The 24568-nt window shown below is 40.2% G+C and overlaps 1 long non-coding RNA gene across 1 annotated transcript; it reads right to left on the minus strand.

The window, feature by feature from the left end:
* Positions 1–2191: 2191 nt before the first annotated feature.
* On the minus strand, positions 2192–24421 carry LOC309628129. Its single transcript, XR_014244190.1, has 2 exons — positions 22436–24421; positions 2192–2481 (listed from the first exon to the last, which is right to left on the minus strand). It is a non-coding gene; the product is annotated as an uncharacterized lncRNA (long non-coding RNA).
* Positions 24422–24568: the final 147 nt, after the last annotated feature.

The raw sequence follows: 24568 nt of genomic DNA on the forward strand, positions 1-24568 counted from the left end.
TTTCTTTTTTCCCCCTCCTGAATTTTACACCTCATACATCTAGGTGTGACTATAAAACCAGAGACTTTCTTAATAAACACACTGGAATTCGTACATGCAAACAAGGACCATCTTTCAGTGGTCTTTCCATAAGAACATCATGTAATTGCTAAAAACATGAAAATTTTTTAAAGAATTGCATCCTTATCCAGTTTTTAAACTACAAAAGGAAATTTAGACTCCTTTCATCTTTTTCTGTACCACAGGAGGTAATCACCCAGCTTGATGACCAAGCAGTGAAAAGTAGGCTGGGCGGGCAAGTCAACTTCATGATCATAATCATAGCTGCCATCCCAGGAACACTCGCAGTGTGACAGATTCAGTGCTAAGTTTCATTGAATCCACACAACTAATGCTGAGAGGGAGGTGTTACTAGTATACCCATTTTCTAGATCAGGAAACTGAGGCTTGAGAGCATGAGAGAAGTGCTCTGTTATATAGCAGGGCAGTGACCAGTGTTGACTCCAAAGCTGGAGAACTCAACTGCTAATCAAAGGGTGAGGTGAATAACACGCCGTTAGTTCCCTAACAGTGGAACTGGGCCGCAGAAGAGTTTCCTGAAATAAAGGCAATGGTTCAGTCCCAGGGACTAGGGTGTGTGGGCATAGGAAGGACAGGGATTCAGAGCCCAGCACTCAGGTAGCGACACCTGGGTCATGGGTCTGGAGGAATAACTGTTATTTTCACCTACTCACCACAAGGGCCTGGGCTCTGCCAGAGAGCCCCAGCCATAGAAAAACCTTCCAGATGATGCGTACTCTCCATCACTGTGTTCCAGCCTCTGTTAGAATCCCACCATTTCTTCCTGGAAGTCCTTTGCAGGCCATTGTAAAATCTTAATACTTCTTGCCTTGGGCTTGGACACCAGGCTCCAGCTACTAACCCACTACCCTCTCCTCCTAGCTGTGCCTCAAGTCAGGTCCTGGCTTCCTCCTCACCATCTGCCCCTCTTACACCTGGGAGGCATTATGGTTTATTTCCAAGAGATGGCAGGGTGCTAAGTCCTTATGTGACTCGCCTATCTGGGCAGCTCTCTTTGGGCAATCATACCTGCACCCAAGCCCCAGGCCAGTCTAGTAGACAAAGATCCTTGTACTAGATCCTGGCTCCTCCCCTCTCACCTGCCCCACATTGTCTCCCTCCCCTAAGAACCTCATCCTCACACCCCAGTCCTGAGATGTGGCACAAGAAACTGGAAAAATATTTGGATACAGGAAACTGGGATATAGCCAGGGAGAGAACACTTATACAGTACGCTTGCCAGTTTCTCATATAATCTCCCTCGAAATCCTCACAACAACCATGAGGGGAAAGCAATGACTATTTTTTTTTCTATTTTATGAATAGGGAAACTGAAATTCAGAGAACTTAAGCAATCTTTCCAAGGTCACACAGCTAGGAAGTAGCAGACCTGGATGTGAGTGCAGAATTCTGTCTCTGTAGTCCACACTCTTAACCACTGTGCTACACTGTCATCTCTTGGTTGGGGTGTTAATGAAGGGAAGGGAGTGGGACAGGTCTAGAAACCAGAATGTAGAGGGCCTGTGGAAGCAGGCTGCATGTCCATCAACAGATGAATGGGTAAAGAAGATGTGGTCTACACACACACACACGCAATGGAATACAACTAAACCATAAAAAAAGAATGAAATAATGCCATTTGCAGCAACGTGGATGGACCTAGAGAGTATCATACTAAGTGAAGTAAGTCAGACAGAGAAAGACAAATATCCTATGAGATCACTTATATGTGAAATCTAAAAAAATGATACAAATGAACTTATTTACAAAACAGAAATAGACTCACAGACATAGAAAACAAACATATGGTTACCATAGGGGAAGGCAGGGGGAGGGATAAATCGGGAATTTGGGATTAACAGATACACACCACTATATATAAAACAGATAAACAACAAGGACCTACTATAAAGCACAGGGAACTATATTCAATATCTTGTAATAATCCGTAATGGAAAAGAATCTGAAAAATAATACATATGTATGTATGCGTGTATAAATGAATCACTTTGCTCTACACCTGAAACATTGTAAATCAACTATTGAAAAAAAGAAAGTAGAGGTCCTAGGATTTTTTGTTTTTTGGTTTTTTTTTAAAGATGCAACCTACATTGCCTACAGGAAACAACATTTTTAAAAATTTATTTATTTTTGGCTGTGTTGGGTCTTCGTTTCTGTGCTAGGGCTTTCTCTAGTTGCGGCGAGCGGGGGCCACTCTTCATCGTGGTGCGTGGGCCTCTCACTATCGCGGCCTCTCTTGTTGCGGAGCACAGGCTCCAGACGCGCAGGCTCAGTAGTTGTGGCTCATGGGCCCAGTTGCTCCGCGGCATGTGGTATCTTCCCAGACCAGGGCTCGAACCCATGTCCCTGCATTGGCAGGCAGATTCTCAACCACTGCGACACCAGGGAAGCCCCGAGGTCCTGGTTTTTAAATAAGGGTAATTCAAGGGAAGGGGATGAAATTCGGGAAAAATAAGACATGTCAAACATGTTTAAAATGAACTCTTGATTTCACCCCCCAAAACCCAATTCTCCCTGTCTTTCCCATCTCAGTCAGTGGCAATCTATCCTTCCGGTTCATCAGTTCAAAAACCTCGGAACCTTCCTTGACTCTTCTTCCTACGTTTCATCCCTCAGAAAATCCTATTGGCTCCATCTTCAAAGTGCAGAATCCAACCACCTCTTACACCTCCACCACTGCTTCCTGGGCTCAGCCAGCCATTATCAGGTCTCATCTGGATCATTCCAACAGCCTCCTCACCAATGGCCCTGCTTCACCCTCTCCCCCCTGCCCGCCCCAGTCTAGTCCCCACGTGTTCACCAGAGTGATCTTAAAACACAAATCAGATCAGATCACTCCTCTGTTCCAAACCTACCAGTGGCTCCCATCTTACTCAGAGTTCAAACCCAAGTCCTTTCAGTGGCCAGCTCCTCATCCCCTCCCAGCTCTCTGATCTTATTCCCCACTGCATCCCCTCACTCACTTCCCTCCAGCCACATTGAACCCCTGGCAGTTCCTCAAACATGCCAGGCACGGTCTGACTTCAAGGCCAATGGGGTGTGAGCTGCATATTGCGCATGCTTAAATATCGCATGTCCCCCACCTCTAAATAATGGGAGCCAAACAATTGCCCTGAACTCTGACTACAGACCACCTTTGCTAGTGAGTCCTGTGAGTCCATCCTGGGAGTCTTAATGCAGATAGAAGACAGTCCAGTAAAATCAGGTTGTTAACAGTAATATGTGATCTGCAGATTTTTGGGGAACAATATATATTTTGTTTATTAATTAAATATTTTCCCCTAATAGTCTTGACCAAAGGATGTGTTGGCTAACGGATGGAGCCATGTCTTTGCCCGCTTTTTGGCATCGCAGGAATTTCCAGGTAAGGGGAGGGCATATCCAACATTCCCCAATTTATGATTTAAGGCAGAGGTTGGCAACATTTTTCTGTAAATGTTCAGACAGTAAATATTTTAGGCTTTTACAGGTCATTCTAATGTGAAAACGTTTTTAGACAATACACAAATAAATCGCCATGGTTACATTTCAATAAAATTTTATTTACAAAAATGGTAGTGGCCCGATTTGGTTCACCAACCATAATTTGCCAAACTCTAATCTAGGGACACATGTAGGAGCCCAACCCAACATGTGAGAGCATAGGTCAGGCAGGATATTTCCATGGGAGCTCCTGGCCAGAATATAAATCACATTTTATTTTCTTGTACTTTCAGTGTGTAGCACCTCACCTGGCACATAGTAGACAGCCATAAAACTTTCTTGGAATAAATTACAGAGTGAATGAAGTATAGAGTCAGGAGTGGGTAGATCTTTTTGTACACCTATAGAGAGATCTTGTTCACTTAGACATTTATTAGACAAACATTTACTCAGTGCCCCCATGTGCCAGTACATGGTTCATGTGCTGAGAAAAAAGATGGGATTTTGTCAGATGTCACAGAGCACAGAGTGTATATGAGGAGACAGACATTCAAGAAGGAGTATCAGTAAAGTGTGAAAGTGGTAACGGGAAGTTCTGGGGGCTTTGGAGTCACTTTTGGGGTGTGGGGACACTCTCAGATTTGTTCCAGGAACAAATGATGATGTTTTAACACCTGTCAATCAAGCAGGATTGAGTTTGGCTAGACAGCAAAGGCATGAACACACTCGAGGGGACCAGACCTTGCGTAAGGGATGACTTGATTGTTTTTATGAACACTGATAAACTGTTTAGCTGCAAGCACCTGTCTTCAATAAGGGAGGCTCAGACTGGCTCATAACAGGGCTTTCCAACTGTTAATCAAGGGTAAATCACTCTGTTCTGAGGCTGCATTAGGAATTTTGAGCACCATTTTATTTCTCTTAAAGCCTTTCTGAGAAAGTATTATGTTCAAAGCCAGACCTTTAACAAAGCATTATATTTAATCTTTTTTACTACTTTGATCTTTTTCTCTAAAAATTATTTCCATTATTTCAAGCTTCATTTTGCCTTTTCTATAAGTCCTTCATAAAATTTTCTTTAAGAGATAAAGAGCCTATTAAATGCTGTGAAGTCCCAACCTGCCTTTAATAAAGAAAGAAATATGGGAGCCCTCACAGAAGGTCACACACTGTGAGAGAAATGGATTTACAGTAGGCATGGGTGTTTTTTTTTTAATACATGCTGGAGGCAGTGCCTGGCTGTGACTGTAAGAAAAATGGTAAACTCCATCCCTGCAATTTATCAGAATGATGTTACTTATACACAAGATAGACTATAAAAAAAGATCTAACATTCATGTCAACAGAGTCTCAAAGAGAGAGGGAAAAGAGGGTTAAGCTGAAAAAGTACTTGAAGTAATAATGGCTGAAAAGTCCCCAAATGATATAAGTTCACAGATGCAAGAAGCTGAGTGAATCCCAAACATAATTGACTTAAAGGAATTAACACCAAGACACATCATAATCAAACTTCTGAAAAATAAAGACAGAAAAATATCTTGACAGTAATGAGAGGGAAGCAAAACCTTATCTAAAGGGGGAAAACAAATGGAATGGCATTGGATTTCTCATCAGAAACCATGGAGGCCAGTGACACATTTTCCAAATGTTGAAAGAAAAGAACTATCAACCCAGAATCCTATTTCCAGTGAAAATATATCTTTCAGGAAAGAAAGAGGAATCAAAACATTCTCAGATAAAGAAACTAAGAGAATATGTCACTAGCATACCTACGCTGAAAGAATGGCTAACTAAAATTCTCTAAGCAGAAAGAAAACAATAAAGGAAGAAACCTTGGATCATTAAGAAGGAAGAAAGAACACAGCAAAAGCACAGATAAATACAATAGAATTTACTTCTCCTCTTGAGTTTTCTAAAGTATATCTGATGGTGGAAGTAGAAAGGATAACACTGTCTGCTTTGGTTCTAAATGTATGTAGAGAAAATATTTACAATGATTACATTATAAATGGGGAAGAGTAAAGGGACATTAAGAAAGGTAAGTTTTCTACACTTGATTTGAACTGGTAAAATGGCAACACCAGTAGATTGTGTTATGTACATATAAAGTAATATTTACAACTACTAAAAATATCTATATTAATATACAATCAAAAATACTGCAGATAAGTCAGAAATGGAATTCTAAAAATTGTTCAAGTAATCCACAGAAAGGAAGGAAAAAGGAAACAGAGAAATGAAAAACAGTGATAACAAATAAAACAAAAATTAAAATGGCACATTTATGCACTGACATCAATCATTACATTAAACGGAAATCTTCCAAATACACCAATTAAAAGACAGAGATTGGCAGAGTGGATTTAAAAACAGGACTCAACTATATGCATCAATAATGATATAGGAGCCAGTTGAAAGCAAAAGAATGGAAAAAGTTACATCATACAAATATTAATCAAAGGAATGCAGAAGAGCCTATTTTAATACCAGATAAAGTAGACTTCAGAGCAAAGAAAATTACCAGAGACAGAGAGGAACATATATAATGATAAAAGGGCCAATCCACCAAAAAAAAAAAATATATATATATAGTAATTCTAAATGTTTATGCAACAGAGGTACCAAATATGTGAAGCAAAACTGATAGAACTAAAAGGAGGAACAGACAAATCCACAATCATAGTTGATGACTTCAGTGTAATGTCCTCTCTTACAATTGATAGAAGAAATAGAATAAAATTAGCAAAGATACCAAAGAACTCAACAACACCATCAACCAGCAAGATATAATTGACATTTATAACACACTCTACCCAATAATAGCAGAATACCCATTCTTTTCAAGTACCCATAGAATATATAACAAAACAGAACACATCCTGGGCCGTAAAGTAAACTTCAACAAATTGAAAAGAATTGAAAGCATACAGAGTATTCAGAGTGTGTTTTCAGACATCAAAGGAGTCAAACTAGAAATCAATTTAAAAAGATAACAGAAATCTCCAAACTTGGAAGCAACATGCTCCTAAATAATCCAGGGATCAAAGAGAAAATCTTAAGGGAAATCTTAAAAAATATATTGAACAAAAATGAAAATACAACATATCAAAATTCATGGGAATTTCAGTTATGCAAGTTAAGTTCTGGAGATCTAATGTACAGCAAGATGATTATGGTTAATAATACTGTATTGTATGCATGATTTGCTAAGAAGGTAGATCTTAAGTGTTCTCACCACAAGGAAAAGAAAATGGTAACTATGTAAGGTGATAGATATGCTAATTAGCTTGATTGTGGTGATTATTACATATATATATCTAAACATCAAGTTGTACAAATATTTATTTGTCAGTTATATCTCAATAAACCTGGAAAAGATTTGTGGGAGACACTTAAGCACTGCTGAGAGGAAAATTTATAGCACTAAATGCATACACTAGAGAAGAAGAAAAGTCTCAAATGAATAATATAAGCGACCATTTCAAGAGAGCAAACTAAACCCAAAGCAAGTAAAAGAAAGGGAGAAATAAAGAGCTGAAATTATTGAAATTGAAATAGAAAACAGAGAAAATCACTGAAAGAAAGAGTTGAGTCTTAGAAAAGATTAATGAACTTGACAAATCTTTAGCAAGACTGACAAAAAAAAGAGAGAGAGAGAGAGAAGACACAAATCACCAACATCAGGAATGAAATAGAGAATATCACTACAGACCCTGCAGGCACCAAAAAGATAAAAAGAGAATTCTCTGAATATCTCTACACACATAAATTTGACGTTTGTTGATAACAAATTTGACATCATGTTGACTTGAAGTTCATAAACTTAGATGAAATGGGCCAATTTCTCAAAAAAAACCTCATAAACTACCATAGTTTACTCAATATGAAAGTGATAATTGGAATAGTTCCATAACTATTAAAAAATTTGAATTTGTAATTTTAAAATTCCCCCAAAGAAATCTCCATGCACACATGGTTTCACTGAAGAATTCTACCAAATGTCTAAAGGAAAATTAACACCAATTCTGCACAATCAATTCCACTAAATAGAAGAGGAGAGAATACTTCACAATTCATTTTATGACTAGCATTACCCTGATACCAAAACCAAGTGAATATATTATATAGAAAGAAAACTACAGACCAATATTTTCAAAAATATACAGACACAGAAAATCCTTAATAAAATATTAGCAAATAAAGAATTCATAAAACATAGAACACGTGGACAATGAAATTAAAAATACAGTACCATTTACAATTGCAGAGGAGGGGGGCAGAAAAACTTAGGTAAAAATCTAACAAAGCATGAACAGGACTTGCGTGCTGAAAACTACAGAATGCTGATGAAAAAAATCAAAGAAGGTCTAAATAAATGGAGAGATGTACCATGTTCATGGATTGCAAGACTCAAGATAGCAAAATGTCAATTATTCCCAATTTGATATACAGATTTAATGCAATTCCTATCAAAATGCCAGCAAGATTTTTTGCAGATATAGCAACATTATTCTAAAATTCATATAGAAAGGCAAAAGAGCTACAATAGCTGAAACCATTTTTGAGAAATAAGAAAGAAGTGGGAGAAATCAGTTTACTTGATTTCAAGACATTAAATATCTACAGTTATCAGGATTTTGTGATATTGGATTGTATTGGAGGGATAAACACACAGATCAATGGAACAGATTAGAGAACCCAGAAATAGAGTTCCCAAAATACGCCTGACTTTTCACAAAGGTGTGAAAGTAATTCAAGGGAGGAAAGATAACCTTCTCAACAAATTTTGATATCCATAGGCAAGAAGGTGAACCTTGACCTATGTCTCACAACTTACACAAAAATTAACTCAAAATGGGTCATGAGCTTAAATGTAAAACTGTAAAACTTTTAGAAAAAATAAGCAAAGAAGAAAAATTTCAGGATCCAGAGCTAGGAAAGAAGTTCTTAGGTGTAATACCAAAAGCACAATCCATCAAAGAAAAATTGATAAATTGGACTTGATAGAAATTAAAGACTTTTGCTCTATGAAAGACCTTCTTAAGAGGAGGAAAAGACAAGCTACAGACTGAGAGAAAATATTTGCAAGGCATATACCCAACAAAAACCTAGTATTCAAATATATTAAGAAGTCTGAAAAGTCTGCAGTAAAAAAACTAAGTAATCCAGTTAAAAAATAGACAAAAGACCTAAACAGACATTTCACCAAGTGGATATACAAATGGGAAATAATAACATGTAAAGATGCTTACCACCATTAGCCTTTAGGAAAATGCAAATTAAACCACAACGAGATATCACTACACACATGTTAGAAAGAATAAACTAAAAAATAGTGAAAGCACAAAATGCTCGTAAGGATGTGGAGAAACTGGATCATTCATACATTGCTAGTAGGAATGGTACAGCCACTCTAGAAAACAGTTTGACAGTTTCTTTAAAATGCAACTATCATTGAACCCAGCAATTGCACTCTTGGGCATTTATCCTCGAGAAATGAAGACTTCTGTTTACATGGAAACCTGTGCATGAATATTTATAGCATCTTCATTTTTAATAGCTCCAAACTGGAAACAACCTAGAAGTCCTGTAATGGTTGAATAGTTAAACAAACTGTAATACATGCATCTTGTGGACCACTGCTCAGCAACAAGAAGTTGTTGATACATGTAAAAACCTGGACCAATCTCCAGAGAATTATGCTAAGTGAAAAAAATCAAATCTCCAAAGGTTACGTGTTATATGATTCCATTTATACAACATTCTTGAAGTGACAAAATTATAGAATTGGAGAACAGATTAGTGGTTGTCAGGGGTTAAGGAGGGAGTGGAGGCAAGAAGAAATGGATGTGGTTATAAAAGGGCAACGTGAGGGATCCCTGTTGTGATGGAAATATTCTGTATCTTGACTGCATCAATGTCAATATTGTGGTTGTGATATTGCACTACAGTTTTGTAAGACATTATCACTGAGAGAAACTGGGTAAAAGCTACATTGGATCCCTACTGTATTGCTTCTTAGAACTGCACGTAAATCTAAAATTATCTCAAAATAATAAATTTAATTTTTAAAATCCAGTAATGAGAGGCTTCACAAAACCTGAATCAGGAAATATTTATTGAGCAGTTACTATGGCCAGGGACCACTTTTGGAGCAAAGGATACATCAGGGAATCAGAGGCTAAGTCCCTGCCCTCATGGGGCTTATAGTCTAGTGTGGGAGAGAGAGAATTAACAAAGAAATAAATTCATAATGTAATGTTCGATGTTGGTAAGTGCTATTACTAAAAATAAAACAATTTAAGGAAATAGTGATTGAGGGGAAGGGTAGGAGGATTTTTAAGTAAGTTGATCCAGGAAGGTGTTTCAGGAGAAGATGGCATCTGTGGGGAGATTTAAGAGTTTGATTTGGTGGATGGACCTAGAGATTCTCATACTGAGTGAAGTAAGTCAGACAGAGAAAGACAAACATCATATGACATCACTTATATGTGGAATATAAAAAAAAAAAGGCTACAAATGAACTTATCTACAAAACTGAAATAGAGTTACAGGTGTAGAAAATAAACTTATGGTTACTGGGGGGGTAAGGGGGGAAGGAAAAATTGGAAGATTGGGATTGATGCATACACACTGCTATATACAAAATAGATAACTAACAGGGACGTACTGTATAGCACAGGGAACTATACTCAATACTCTGTAATGGCCTATATGGGAAAAGAATCTAAAAAAGAGTGGATATATGTATTTGTATAACAGAGTCACTTTGCTGTACACCTGAAACTAACATAGCATTGTAAATCAATTATCTCCCAAGTAAAACTGTCACTGTTTGCAGATGACATGATACTATACATAGATAATCCTAAAGATGTCACCAGAAAACTACTAGAGCTAATCAATGAATTTGGTAAAGTTGCAGGATACAAAATTAATGCACAGAAATCTCTGGCATTCCTATACACTAACAACAAAAGATCAGAACGAGAAATGAAGGAAACACTCCCATTTACCATTGCAACAAAAAGAATAAAATACCTAGGAATAAACCTACCTAAGGAGGTAAAAGACCTGTACTCAGAAAACTATAAGACACTAATGAAAGAAATCAAAGATAACACAAACAGATGGAGAGATATGTCAGGTTCTTGGGTTGGAAGAATCAATATTGTGAAAATGACTATACTACCCAAAGCAATTTACAGATTCAATGCAATCCCTATCAAATTACCAATGGCATTTTTTACAGAACTAGAACAAAAAATCTTAAAATTTGTATGGAGACACAAAAGACCCCGAATAGCCAAAGCAGTCTTGAGGGAAAAAAACGGAGCTGGAGGAATCAGACTCCCTGACTTCAGACTATACTACAAAGCTACAGTAATCAAGACAGTATGGTACTGGCACAAAAACAGAAATATAGATCAATGGAACAGGATAGAAGGCTCAGAGATAAACCCACGCACCTATGGTCAACTAATCTATGACAAAGGAGGCAAAGATATACAATGGAGAAAAGACAGTCTCTTCAATAAGTGGTGCTGGGAAAACTGGACAGCTACATGCAAAAGAATGAAATTAGAACACTCCCTAACACCATACACAAACATAAACTCCAAATGGCTTAAAGACCTAAATGTAAGAGCAGACACTATAAAACTCTTAGAGGAAAACACAGGAAGAACACTTTGACATAAATCACAGCAAGATCTTTTTTGACCCACCTCATAGAGTATTGAGAATAAAAACAAAAATAAACAAATGGGACCTAATGAAACTTAAAAGCTTTTGCACAGCAAAGGAAACTATAAACAAGACAAAAAGACAACCCTCAGAATGGGAGAAAATATTTGCAAATGAATCAATGGGCAAAGGACTAATCTCCAAAATATAGAAACAGCTCATGTAGCTCAATATTAAAAAAACAAACAACCCAATCAAAAAATGGGCAGAAGACCTAAATAGACACTTCTCCAAAGAAGACACATAGATGGCCAAGAGGACCATGAAAAGCTGCTCAACATCACTAATTATTAGAGAAATGTGAATCAAAATTTCAATGAGGTATCACCTCACACCGGTTAGAATGGCCATCATCAGAAAATCTACAAACAACAAATGCTGGAGAGGGTGTGGAGAAAAGGGAACCCTCTTGCACTGTTGGTGGGAATGTAAATTGATACAGCCACTGTGAAGAACAGTACGGAGGTTCTTTAAAAAACTAAAAGTAAAATTACCATATGACTCAGCGTTCCCATTACTGGGCACATACCCAGAGAAAACCATAATTCAAAAAGACACATGCTCCCCAATATTCATTGCAGCACTATCTACAATAGCCAGGTCATGGAAGCAACCTAAATGCTCATCGACAGACGAATGGATAAAGAAGATGTGGTACCTATATACAATGGAATATTACTCAGCCATAAAAAGGAATGAAATTGGTTTGTAGAGACGTGGATGGACCTAGAGACTGTCATACAGAGTGAGGTAAGTCAGAAAAAGAAAAACAAATATTGTATATTAACACATATATGTGGAATCTCGAAAAATGGTACATATGAACCAGTTTACAAGGCAGAAATAGAGACACAGATGTAGAGAACAAATGTATAGACACCAAGGGGGGAAAGCGGGGGGATGGTGGTGGGATGAATTGGGAGATTGGGATTGACATATACACACTATTGATACTATGTATAAAATAGATAACTAATGAGAACCTACTGTATAGCACAGGGAACTCTACTCCATGCTCTGTGGTGACCTAAATGGGAAGGAAATCCAAAAAATAGGGGATATGTATATGTATAGCTGATTCACTTTGCTGTACAGTAGAAACTAACACAATATTGTAAAGCAACTATACTCCAATAAAAATTAAAAAAACATTATCCCCCAATAAAAATTTTAAAAAGAGAGAGTTTGATTTGGAACATGCTGCATTGAGATGCCACTTGAGTATAGATATCCAGGTAGAGACGTCCAGAATGTAGAAATAAAGACATAAATTTTGGAATCATTTTCATGGGAATGAATATATAGTAGTCAAGGGAATAAACAAAATAACTAAGGGTGAGAGAGTAGATGGAGGGTAGGAAGAACCAAGGACACAATCTTCATGAATCAATATGAACATTTTCTCCCGCCCAGTGAATTCTGTGTTGGACGGGGCCAAGCTGGACCTTCTCAGTTTTCTTTCTGAGTTTCTCCTTTGCTTCTAGCCCTCCTAACATTGGAGTTTATCAGCCCACAGTCCTTGGATTTCTTCTTTACTCTCTCTCTCCACCACTCCATTTCAGCCAGTTTGGACCTTTCAACTGAACCCCAGATGCTTCAATTCAACTGCCTCTCTCCAGTCCATTTGGGTAGCAAGCTAATTTTCTGGAATTAAATTTGGGAACATAAGTATAAACAGAGTAGAAAATCAGGAAATTTCAACCGATCCTAAAGTTCAGTATCTTGACTTCATAAGAGTCGGAGAATCCTGGCCCAAAATTTTAACAAGAGGTTTCCTTTAAGTTTCCTTCAAAGTCTTTCTATTCTTATTGGCACAAATATTATTTGTATACTTTATTTATAGTCTATGTTTTGCAATTACTCTAGAGCAGAAAACATACTACTGATTGAAAAGGAAGTAACAGAAATGGGTGGGATGACCTCATTACCTCCTTTTCTAATTTTATTTACAGTGGTTCCATTAATAAAGATGAATTTTATAGAGGCTGATATCATCTGAAATAATTTCTAATCCAAGTTCCAGACACCTTTTGTTCTGAAATCTATGCATATTTTCAAGTTCTTAGCCGTTTCCAAGCAGTCAGAAATATCTCACATAATTAAAAGTTCTTCCAAATCACTTTTTTTGGTCAGTTTCATGAATCCTATATATTTAGGCTAAAAGCCCAGACCACAGTATTATTATGTTACCACTGCATTTTGAACACAGATGCAATGAGGGCAGTTACCACTTTCTATGAAAATCATTTGCATGTCTTAAAAGACCAATACATTTTTTTCAATTTATATTCAGTGCCAGAAAAGTGTGTATTGGTCACCTCTCTCTGTGTAACAATTTACCCCAAAACTTGGTGGCTTAAAACATCAATATTTATTGTCTCACAGTTTCTGTGGGTCAGAAATCTGGGCATAGCTTAGCTGGGTCCTCTGAATCAAGGTGTCTCAAAGCTGGAGTGAAGATGTCATTCTGGGCTGCAGTTAACTGGAGGCTGGACTGCGGTAGAACATGCTTCTGAGCTCACTCACCCAGCTCAAGGGATTCAGTTTCTTGCCTCGTGAGCCTCTCCAAAGTGCGGCTCACAGTACAGCCACTTACTTCATCAGACAGAATAAGCAAACGAGAAGAGGCCAGAAAAAGAGAGAAGAGGCCAGGGAAAGACGACACACAGACAGAGAATGAGAACAAAAGTCACGGTCTTCTGTAACCCATTCTTGAGGTGATATTCCATCACTTTTGCTGCATTCTTTCAGTCAGAAGCAAGTCCCTAAGCCCAGGCCACACTCAACTGTAAGGAAATATATAAATGCATAGTACCAGGAGGCAGAGATGGTTGGGAGACATTTTAGGAGCTGTCTACCGCGTGATGCTTGTATATTTGTTAAATGAATGGATAATTGGATATGTGAGGTTATATAGTCTAATGCCAATCCTTACAAAAGAACAAACTCTATGACACCCTTGACAAACTCAGTCCATCTGATTGAACACTTCTGGGTCAAAGCACATTTCAATGAAGGTCCATTCTTGGAAGGCTCTGTTAGAGAGTTAGTTGTTTCCCCAGCTTTGTTGAGTCAGTGGGACATGGAGAGGGCACTTCCTTAAAATGTTTATTTGTGTCTGGTTGGAATCTGCCAACCTGGCTGTGGAAGGTAAACATTTCCAGTCAGCTGCCACTGACTCACTCAAGAAGATTCAGGCTTATAAAAATCTTGGGCATATACATATGTAAAAAAACCTTTCCTTAAATAAACCAAAAAAGACTGATATGAGCCCAAGAAAAGAATCCCCTTTTGGGAACCCTCCTACACTGTTGGTGGGAATGTAAATGGGTTCAGCCACTATGGAGAACAGTGCGGAAGTTCCTTAAAAAATTAAAAATAGAGCTACAATATGATCCAGCAATCCCACTCCTAGACATATATCCAGAGAAAACCATAATTCAAAAAGATACATGCACCCCAATGTTCATTTCAGTACTATTTACAATAGCCAGGACATGGAAGCAACCTGAATGCCCATCGACAGATGAATGGATAAAGAAGATGTGGTACGTACATACAATGGAATATTACTCAGCCATAAAAAAGAACAAAATAATGCCATCTGCAGCAATGTGGATAGACCTAGAGATTGTCATACGGAGTGAAGTAAGTCAGACACAGAAAGACAAATATCATATGATATCGCTTATATGTGGAATCTAAAAAAAGAGTACAAATGAACTTACCTACAAAACAGAAGTAGAGTCACAGATGTAGAAAACAAACTTACGACTACCGGGTTGGGGGGGGAAAGGGGAAGGGATAAATTGGAAGACTGGGATTGACATATTCACACTACTATATGTAAAATAGATAACTAATAAGAGCCAGCTGTATCGCACAGGGAACTCTATCCAGTACTCTGTATAGCCTATATGTTAAAAGAATCTAAAAAAAGAGTGGATACATGTATAACTGATTTATTTTGCTGGACACCTGAAACTAACACAACATTGTAAATAAACTAGACTCATAAAAATTTTTAAAAAGAGTATAAATACTTAAAAATATATATATCTCAATGCACATTGACAGGTTGCTTTTAAGAAAAGATTATTAAAATTTCTGCACATTTTTTTAACCTTCCCTGGCCAAAATGCTTATGTAGCTATTTCTTATTTTTCCTGATTATAAATAAATCCTAGGTGACCATATTTGCACATTAAAAAAGATTCCCTTTTGGAATCAATAAATTGGCCCAACAGAGACACAAGAAAGACTTCAGACGAGTAAACGAGTGAATAACACTATCAAATATCAAAGGACCTTCGCAGTTATCCATCTCAGGGCATCCAGTGTGGACACTGGGTGAGGAACCATGCTCCTGGCCGTACCAAACACGGTGCCCGAACCAGCCCCAAGGTAAGAGCCCCTGGAAACGAGAAATATTCCTATAAAAGCCTGCAGCACAATTCTCAGAATGTGCCTGTTTTCTTCGCCCAGGACTGGTGACTGTTGACTGTGCCAAATTTCCAAAACAAAACCCTGCTATAGCCAGGCCGGCCCCACCCGCAGCAAAGTCAGGTGTCACTACTGGATGCCACCAGAGGCCGAGGAATCACGGCCCTGCTCAAATGTCCCCCAACCCCCTTTCCTCCATTGGTCTGTATCAGTCTCTGACACGCCTGTCATCACCCAAGAAGCCAAAGCAGACTCTAAGTAGGAAGTATACCTTTAAATGTATCTCATCCGGGAGGAGACGCACAACAGTTCATCAACAAGGATCAATATACCGGATTTCTAGCTGGTAAGTTGGTGAGCGAAGCTCCTGAGAGTAGCGTTTGGGGCAAAGCAGTTGAGGACGAGTCTGGGCAAGTGCCCTGGGGCTTCCTGTGAATGGGAGAGAGGAGCCCCTACCGCAGCTCCACCAGCCTCCCCTACTGTCTTATACCACCTGTACCAAGCATGGAACCTCTGACCCATTCCACAGTCCCACTGGGGATTACTGCTACCATCTGACAGATAAGAAAGCCGAGGTTCAGGGGATGAAGGGGCAGGAAGAGGCAGAGCCAGGATTTGAGAGCAGCATTGTCTAGTTTTATCACCATAACAGAAGTGCTATTTGGGGTCTGTGCTGGGCTGAATCATGTTCCCTAAAGTTATATTCATCCAGAACCTCAAAATGTGACCTTATTTGGAAAATAGGGTCTTTGCAGATGTAAGGAGTTACATTAAAATGAGGTCATACTGAACTAGAGTGGGCCCTAAAGCCAATGGCTGGTGTCTTTATAAGAGGAAAAGGAAGGAGATTCAGACACACAGGCACATACACACAGGAAAGAAGGCCATGCGAGGATGGAGGCAGGGACTGGATTGAAGCAGCCACAAACCAAGGGTCTCTAGGGAATGCCAGGAGCCACCAGAGGCTAGGAACAGGAGAGGAACCATTCTTCCCGAGAGACTTCAGAGGGAACGTGGCCCTGCCAACACTTCATTTAGGACTTCTGGCCTCCAGAACCGTGAGAGAATAAATTTCTGTTGTTATAAGCCACTCAGTTTGTGGTACTTTGTTATGGCAGCCCTAAGAAACTAGTAAGATTCCCTGAAAGGGACACAAGCCCAAGTGCTCCCGGCTGTTGTTGCCAGGACTTATAATTACAACATTTACAGCCTGGGAGCCCGGATAAATATTTCCCAAGCAGAACCCTCCCATTGCAATCATTTCATTTCCTGTTTCTCCTTACACTCTTCTTTTGGTTTAGGTTTTTTTATATCAGGGCTCACATTTTTACACACCACAAGGATTCTTGGGCCAGTGAGAGGTTCGGTCCTGGGCCACAAAGCCTACCTGATCTCACTCTCTTTCCAGCATCCCATATTACTTCTCACCTGATCAGGTGAGTCCTATTTAAGATGCCCCATGCTGGGTGCTGTATATCCCATCTACCCAGGTACTTCTGGCTTGTGAGACCCATGTTTCCAGCTCATAGTAGTGTGAAGGTAGGTTGTGGGATTTTATTCAAAGAGAACAACATTTTTTCCTCTTATATGGGATATTTCCTAAAGAACAATCATATTACCAAGTTTGTGGACGTCACCACAGAGAACCAGATTCTTTTAAAGATTCCACTGGCCTGCCTTCTTCCATAAAGCTTTAAAAAAAAAAAAAGCAATCTTGCTATTGTCCTCAGTAAATCTTGTTCCAGCAAGTTCTGCATCCACTTAACTTTATGAATTTGGGTTCTGTGGTTTGGATCGCATCCCTATTCCCCCACCACCGCCCTCTTCCCAATTTAAATCCAGGATTTCAGACTAAGTTGGGGGCTGGGGAAGCCCAATGGAGCATCATATTTTTTGTCTCTTGCTGCCCCCTGCTGGGAAAACCATTGCTTGTATTTTTTTCTTTTTCTTTCTTTCTTTCTTTCTTTTTTCTTTTTTTTTTTCTTTCTTAACTAAGGAAATAAATGGGCAGGTTCCTGGGGGTGGATGGGTGAGGGAGAAGCAAAGCATCCTAGAGGGAGATAGGGTCAGACGATTTCCACTATTTGAGATTCTCAGTGTACTTATCTTTTTAAATGAAGAAATGGAAGTTGTGATACTTAAAACATGTTTATATTTAGCTGATTCGTATTTTTAAACACACGCAAATACAAAATACTGTAACGGTGCTTCCACAAAATAATTAGATTTGGAAACGTGTCGATTGAAAGTACACTGCTGGCAGTTTAGTCTAGGGATGGAAAACAAAGTAGTTTTCTTTCATTCATAATCCATCTTGGTCCTTCATTGCATCTAGCACCGCCTTTGGGATGATGGCAAGGCTGTTGGCACAGTGAGGTGAGGTCAGTGGCCTCCCGCCCTCTCAGGGATAGCGCTGAGGAGACTGGCACTCACAGGGCCGCCAGTGAGGGGCAGCGGAGGAGGCACGGGAAGCGCAAGGAGGGGGGTGCACAGTCCCTGGTCAGTCTTCCCCGTACCCCACCACCAAGTGAAAAGCTGTGGGACCCTCTTCCCTTGGATGTCATCGCTGTTAGAAAAGATGGGGGTAGGAAGGCCTCTTACGTGCCTCTGTTCACATCTTCTCTGGGCTGGCCCAGGGCTGAAGGTCATCGCAAGAGCCTGCAGCCAAGCCCTGATCCCAGAACTTGGCTGCAAGAGCAGAAAGTAGGCCACGGAGATAGCGCCTGCAGGGCTGGCTACCTGAAAGGAGAAAGCCAGGGCCTGCCTCTGCTTCCTGACACTGACTAACAAGGATCTCTGTTCAAGATTCGGACCACTGACCTCATCCAGAGAGTCAAGGCCTTTTGGGAAAAAGCAGTTTCCTACCAGCAGGGGCCAGTTCACTCTGCTGTGTATACGGAGGATACTGCAGCTTCTGGGTCTGTTCCTCCCATTTCCCTTCCCTATCACATTCTCACTCAGTAGGTGCCCAGGCATAATTCGGTTAGCAATATTATTTGTTTCTGTTTCACTGTGAAGGCAGTTGAAATTGGCTTTATCATCTAAATGAGTTGATCCAAAATTCTGGGATAGTGAATCAGATTCAGATTTAAGTTGACTTGAAGGAACGAATGGAAATGCCAATGTATATTGCTCTTCTCGTCTGAGTTTGTGGATTAAAGTTCAAACCCACCTATACTCATTTGTCCCGCCATCTCTTGTATTCCACTAAGTACCCCGTAATCAATATCTCCAACATGGAACCTTCCTCCTGATCTGCTTCTATCTCATACTCCTCCCTAGTTGTGAGTAATTGAGAGTAAAGGTGTAAAAACTTTGGTTGCAATTTGACATTGCTGCAACACTGCCGTGCAAAATCAATGAACTGGTCTCCTGGAATGGAGTAGAGGACACTCGGGTGTTAACAAGCTCAAGTGGTGGGTCACATGTGGTGTGAGGGTGCACTAGTCATGCCCGTTAGAATCGCACATTGGTCTAGGCTGAACTGGAGAAAAATTCCAATCTTCAGTACAGATAGTTTGAGGAGCATAGGGGAAACACCCCGTACCTCTCACCTGAAGGGAGGTTACCATCACCTCTGGGTATGTGGAGACTTGCTTGATTTCCTTCCCCCATTAACATGTGAGTCCTAGGAGAACCTGGCTCTTGCTGTCTTGTTAACCACAGCACCCAATGCCAGAGTGGTGACGGGCACATGGCGAGGAAACACTCGATTGATACTTGTTAATGTTCCCCATGCCCCTGGTCAGGAACTACTCAAGCCCAATACATTTCCTATGCTGCAGTCAGAACAATCTTTCTAAAACTCAAGTCTGATCAAGACCCTTCCCTTCTTAAGGGCCTTCAATGACTCCTTAGTTGTCAGGCTCAAGTCAAAAGCTCTTAAAAAAACTAATAAGGGCCTTGACCTACATTCCAGCCATGTTGAACTCTTGTGTCTTGCTAAAGGGCCGTGGTTTCCAGCCTCCAGGCTTCATCCAGGCTATTCCCTCTGCCTGGGATTCTCTTCACCCTCCTTGGCCAGTGATAATTCCTTTAGCTCTCAGCTCAGCTGTAACTCCCACTAAGAAGCCCCCAGGGTGACACTGATCATATCCGACTGCCATTATTTCCTGTACGCCCACCTGAAGATGGTCTGTGCCTGTCTTACCCACCATTATTTCCACTCCGAACTAAGACAACACTTGCTGCATAATTAGTAGGCAATAAACACGACGTTATCTGTAGAGAAGAGATGAACAGGACCCTGGAGATTTTAATTAAGGGGTGGGGCGGGGATGGAAGTCACCTCTCACTCTTTGGCTGGTCAAGTGTGGCAAATAGTTTCAAATTCAGACATTCGCCTATCGGGAAACTGCGTTTAGGTAAACTTTCTGTGCCTCAGTTTCCATCCGTAACATGGGGGCTCATGATGGTACCTGGATAAAATGGGTGGGAACTCTTATCCCAGAACCTGACAATTAATGCTTAATTTGCATTATTGAAGTGTTTAATTAATGTTGGTTGTGATTATCAACTATCACTCCTGAGACCCCTGGCATTCCCTTTCTTCATTTTGAAGCTGCTGCAATCTTCTCTAAGGACTTCACTGCACAAGATGTGATATAAACATATCTCTTCTTTTCCCACTAGTCCCTTAATAGGTCCTTCATGGAAGGGTGTTGGCTACTGATTACTATGCTGTTTTCAAAATAGCAAATGTGAGCATATTACATAGAGAATAGACACCTTAGAACATCCTTAAGCTGATTACTCACTTTCTTATATGATTTCCTGAAACCCAGGTGCTCTACTTTATTTTAGAGGTTGGGAAGGGGGGCTTGTACTGAAAATTTATCCAAACTCTCCTCTCTTTCAGGCTTTCTTGAAGCCTCCTTTTTCAGGATTGAACCAAAAAATAAGCTTGATGGGGAAATCCTTCTTTGTGCTTGCAAGTCTCAAGTGGGCGATTGTATCTGGAAGCACTCCCGGTGCCCACTGCCATTATGATGCTAAGAGCAATAATAAAACGAACAACCGTAAAACCGTTGATTGATGGACTTGTTACTAGAGGAGGAACATCAGTATTCTCATGTCACGGCTGGTAAGTGACAGAAGCTGGCTTTGAAAGCAAGTCCAATCGTCTATTACAGAAAAGGTCACAGGATAAAAGGTCACAGTCCTCACCTAGGACTCTACGATTTTGTGCCAAGTAATGCAGTGTCTCATACAGGTCTCTCCTGGTCAACCACCAATTTCATCCTGTCCCTTAGATCCAGGAGTGCCGCTAGGGACAGGCGACATTCACCTCATGGAACTGTGTGTGTGCACATGAGAATCTGTTCATGTGTGCATTTGTGTGCATGCATGCACAGGTGTGTGTATTTGCTAGAGCTCAAGTCTCTGGTTGTGTTATGTTAAGCAGCCCCCCTTATTTTATTTTTAGTTCAACATTTCCAAATTAAGTAGACAAAGTCTCATTGAATAGACACAATGAAATAGATATTTTAGGCTTTTTTAAAAAATGAATTCACTCAAAACTTATCAGGAATGGAGTTGGTTTGGAATCTATACTGACTCTGGGACATGGAAAATTCTCTCTGTGAAGAAATTTGAATCCTGATGTATTAATTGAAATAATGAAAGTTTTCTTAAGCAGTGACCTGAAAGAGTAAGCTTTAAAAATGCCTACATGACAGATGAGAGTGATTTAGTCTCAACCTTGAGTGTACAACAGAACCACAAAGAGGGCTTATTAAAACACAGATTGCTGCTGTGGGGTGGCAATCAGTCCCTAGAGTTTCTGATTCAGTAGGTCTGGAATGGAGCTCGAGAATCCGAATTTCTAACAAGCTCTCAGGTGCTGCTGGTCTGGGGAGGACACTTTTAAGAACCACTGATTAGATCAGACAACTGGTTCTGAGACCTGGCAACATAAAAATTAATGATGCCTGCACCCCACCCCCAGTGACTCATTTAATTCGTATGGAGGTTGATCTGGGCATAAGAGATTTTTAAAATCTCCCCAGGTGATTGTAATGTGTAACAAAATTTGAGAACCACTGATATGGGAACAAAAACTCGTATGCGAAGAACAACGAGGGCATCAGGTTCCTTTTTCTCCACACCCTTTCCAGCGTTTGTAGGCTTTTTGATGATGGCCATTCTGACTGAAACTAACACAACATTGTAAATCAACTATACTCAAATACAAAATAAAAATTAAAAAAATTATATATGTGTAAGCTTAAAAAAAAAAGAATGAGGGCATCAGAATCCCCGAGGGTGTGAAGTGGTAAGCCATCCCTTTCAGATGATCGTCGTCCTAGACAGTGATAAACAGGCGGGCGAAGAGTGCACTCGTGCTCAGAGTCTCAAAGTGCATGACTCGTTAGCAGTAACTCTGCCCAGCAGTGCTTCTCAGGCCCCTGGAAGGCTGAAGAGAATTCCCTGGTATTCGGCACTTGTATCTTTCAGGGTTCTTAGTTACATGTAAGGAAGCTTGCTGCTAACAAAGCAGAAGGAGTTTGTAAAAAGATACTGGATGACCTGAGGCAAAGCTTCCAGGAGCCATGGACAAAACCAAGCCCAGAATGGCCTGATGAGGAAACTGCAACTGTTGCCCCACCAGACACTAGAGAAACCGCTGGGGCTACTGCCCCACCAGGAACTTGACATTGTAAACCTCCGGCACCTGTGGAAGCCAGACACCCCCTGTGCCACCCTCACCCATAGACTTGATCCCCCAAAGTAGAAGTCTCACCTGAGTGAGGCTGATTAGAGGAGCCCCTATCACATGCCCTGCCCTGGCTGTTCTGGAAACCAAGGGATGCAGGTTTTCACTGAACCTGGCCACAGACGTCCGGGAATTCCTCCAAATATCGCAAAGTTCTTCCATGGACAGGGAAGGTGACAAAGTGTGGTGTTATTGCTCAGGCCCTTGGCTCCTGCATTTTTCTTTTCTCAGCTGCCACGATCTTCTCCAAGAGTATCCTCCACCAACAAGCAGCAGTGAAACCAGCCTTGCCAGTTTTCTCCATCATCAGGTCCTGGGATGGATTTTACTGCCAATCACTGCTCTTTTCAAAGAGCAAACTTGCATTGTCAGCATTAAAGACAAGAACTACTATACTTGTTTTACGTGACACGCCTCCTCTTTGGCCAGACAAAAGGAGACCAATGGATTAAACATTCTGGAATGTTGTTCCCACACGATTCCCATGCAAGGAAGGCCAAGAGTGGAGTCATTTGGAGCACTGCTGCCTGGAGATGTTTTGAACTCCTGATGTGAAACAGAAAAGGGGTTTTGACAATCCAAACTGGAGTTGAAACAAATCTAACTGCCTGACCTGTGGTGGTGGCCTGGTCTTCCTTGGAAATGAGAGCCAGTGGCAGGTCTTAGGGATGCAAATTTCATTTGTTTCTTCAGAAGCCACCCACAGGAGTTTCCTTGAATGCAGGGTGCATCTTCCTTTGACATTCTTCCTCAGGCCTGTGAGAGTGGCTAGATCTCTGCGCTATACACTGCTCTGTCATATCCTTCCCTCCACTCCCATAGCAGGTGCTTTCATTTGCCCTATTTGCAGATAAGGAAGCCCAAGGTAGGGAGGATAAGAAACTTGCCCAAGCTCAGAAACACAGTGACTCAAACCCAAGCTGACTCCAGAGCCCCACTCTTTATTCCACAACAAAAATAATTTAGTATGTTTTTTTCTGATTATATAAATGACATATTACTCATTGTAAAAATTCAAACAACACAGGAAAATGTAAGAGAAAGGGTCCAGTTCACCTGAAATGCCATCACCTTGAGATAATGAACGTTCATATTTGGTAACTATTTTTCTGTGCATCCCTTTATGTGCATGAGCGAGCTTGCACACACACACACACACACACACACACAGGGGCCCGCACCGTGTTGCACAAGTGAAATCCTTACGCTAATGTCGGTTCATGGAGCTCTTTTTGCTTGCTGGTCGGTACAACTCAAACCTTCTGTTTCCTTATTGAAGTTTATGATTATGATGATTGTGGGTAAAGAAGAAAGTTTGCTCTAAGCAGATAGAGCCCTTTGCAACAGGCCAGACTCTTTACTGTGGATGGACCGGTCAATGGCACCACAGAGAGGGTAGGAAGTACGGCCTGATTAAGGTGCTAGAGTCAGACTGCCAGGGTTTCCTCACGTACTAGCATCTCAGTTCCCCAACTCTGAAGGGGAGGTAACAGTACCCACCTTGTAGGGTTGTCATGAGAATTACATTAGAAAATACACATCAATTTAGAACATTCCTTCATCCACAGTAAAGGCTCAATGTTGACTGATATTAGAATACCCACAGTGTGTGTAAATCCAGAAGGTACTCAAGTGAATCATTAATTACCATGAAGCTACATGTACTGTACATTAAAAAATGTTTTTCCTTGATACTAGTGACATTCACTGCTGTTTTTATTTCCCAAGTATAAGGTCTATGGACTGTCACAGGCTTTAAAAAATTGTTATATTTTCTGAGGACATGGAAAACAAGAGCACATGATGTTAGAGAGATATGGTAATATCATGAAGCTGGCGGTTTATTCATTCATTTGTTCATTTATTTCTTTATTCATTTATCAATTGATTGATAGCGTTAGGAAAATAGTAAATATTTGTTGATTAAAAGGAATGAATTAAAGTGATGGAATTAAACATTTTATGAGTGCCTACTCTGTACCAGTTACTAAATTAGGGACATAAAAGATACAAAGTTTAATAAAACAAGATCATACCCTCAAGAAGCTTACAATTTAATGATTCCTTATGTTTCTTTATTGGAATCACACACACACACACACACACACATGCACGCACACACACACCCTTTAAGAGAGCAATTTTTCAACAGCAAAATTC

The sequence above is a fragment of the Balaenoptera borealis genome (genome assembly GCF_965194805.1).
Source record: "Balaenoptera borealis genome assembly, chromosome: 4".
NCBI classification, from domain to species: Eukaryota; Metazoa; Chordata; class Mammalia; order Artiodactyla; family Balaenopteridae; genus Balaenoptera; species Balaenoptera borealis.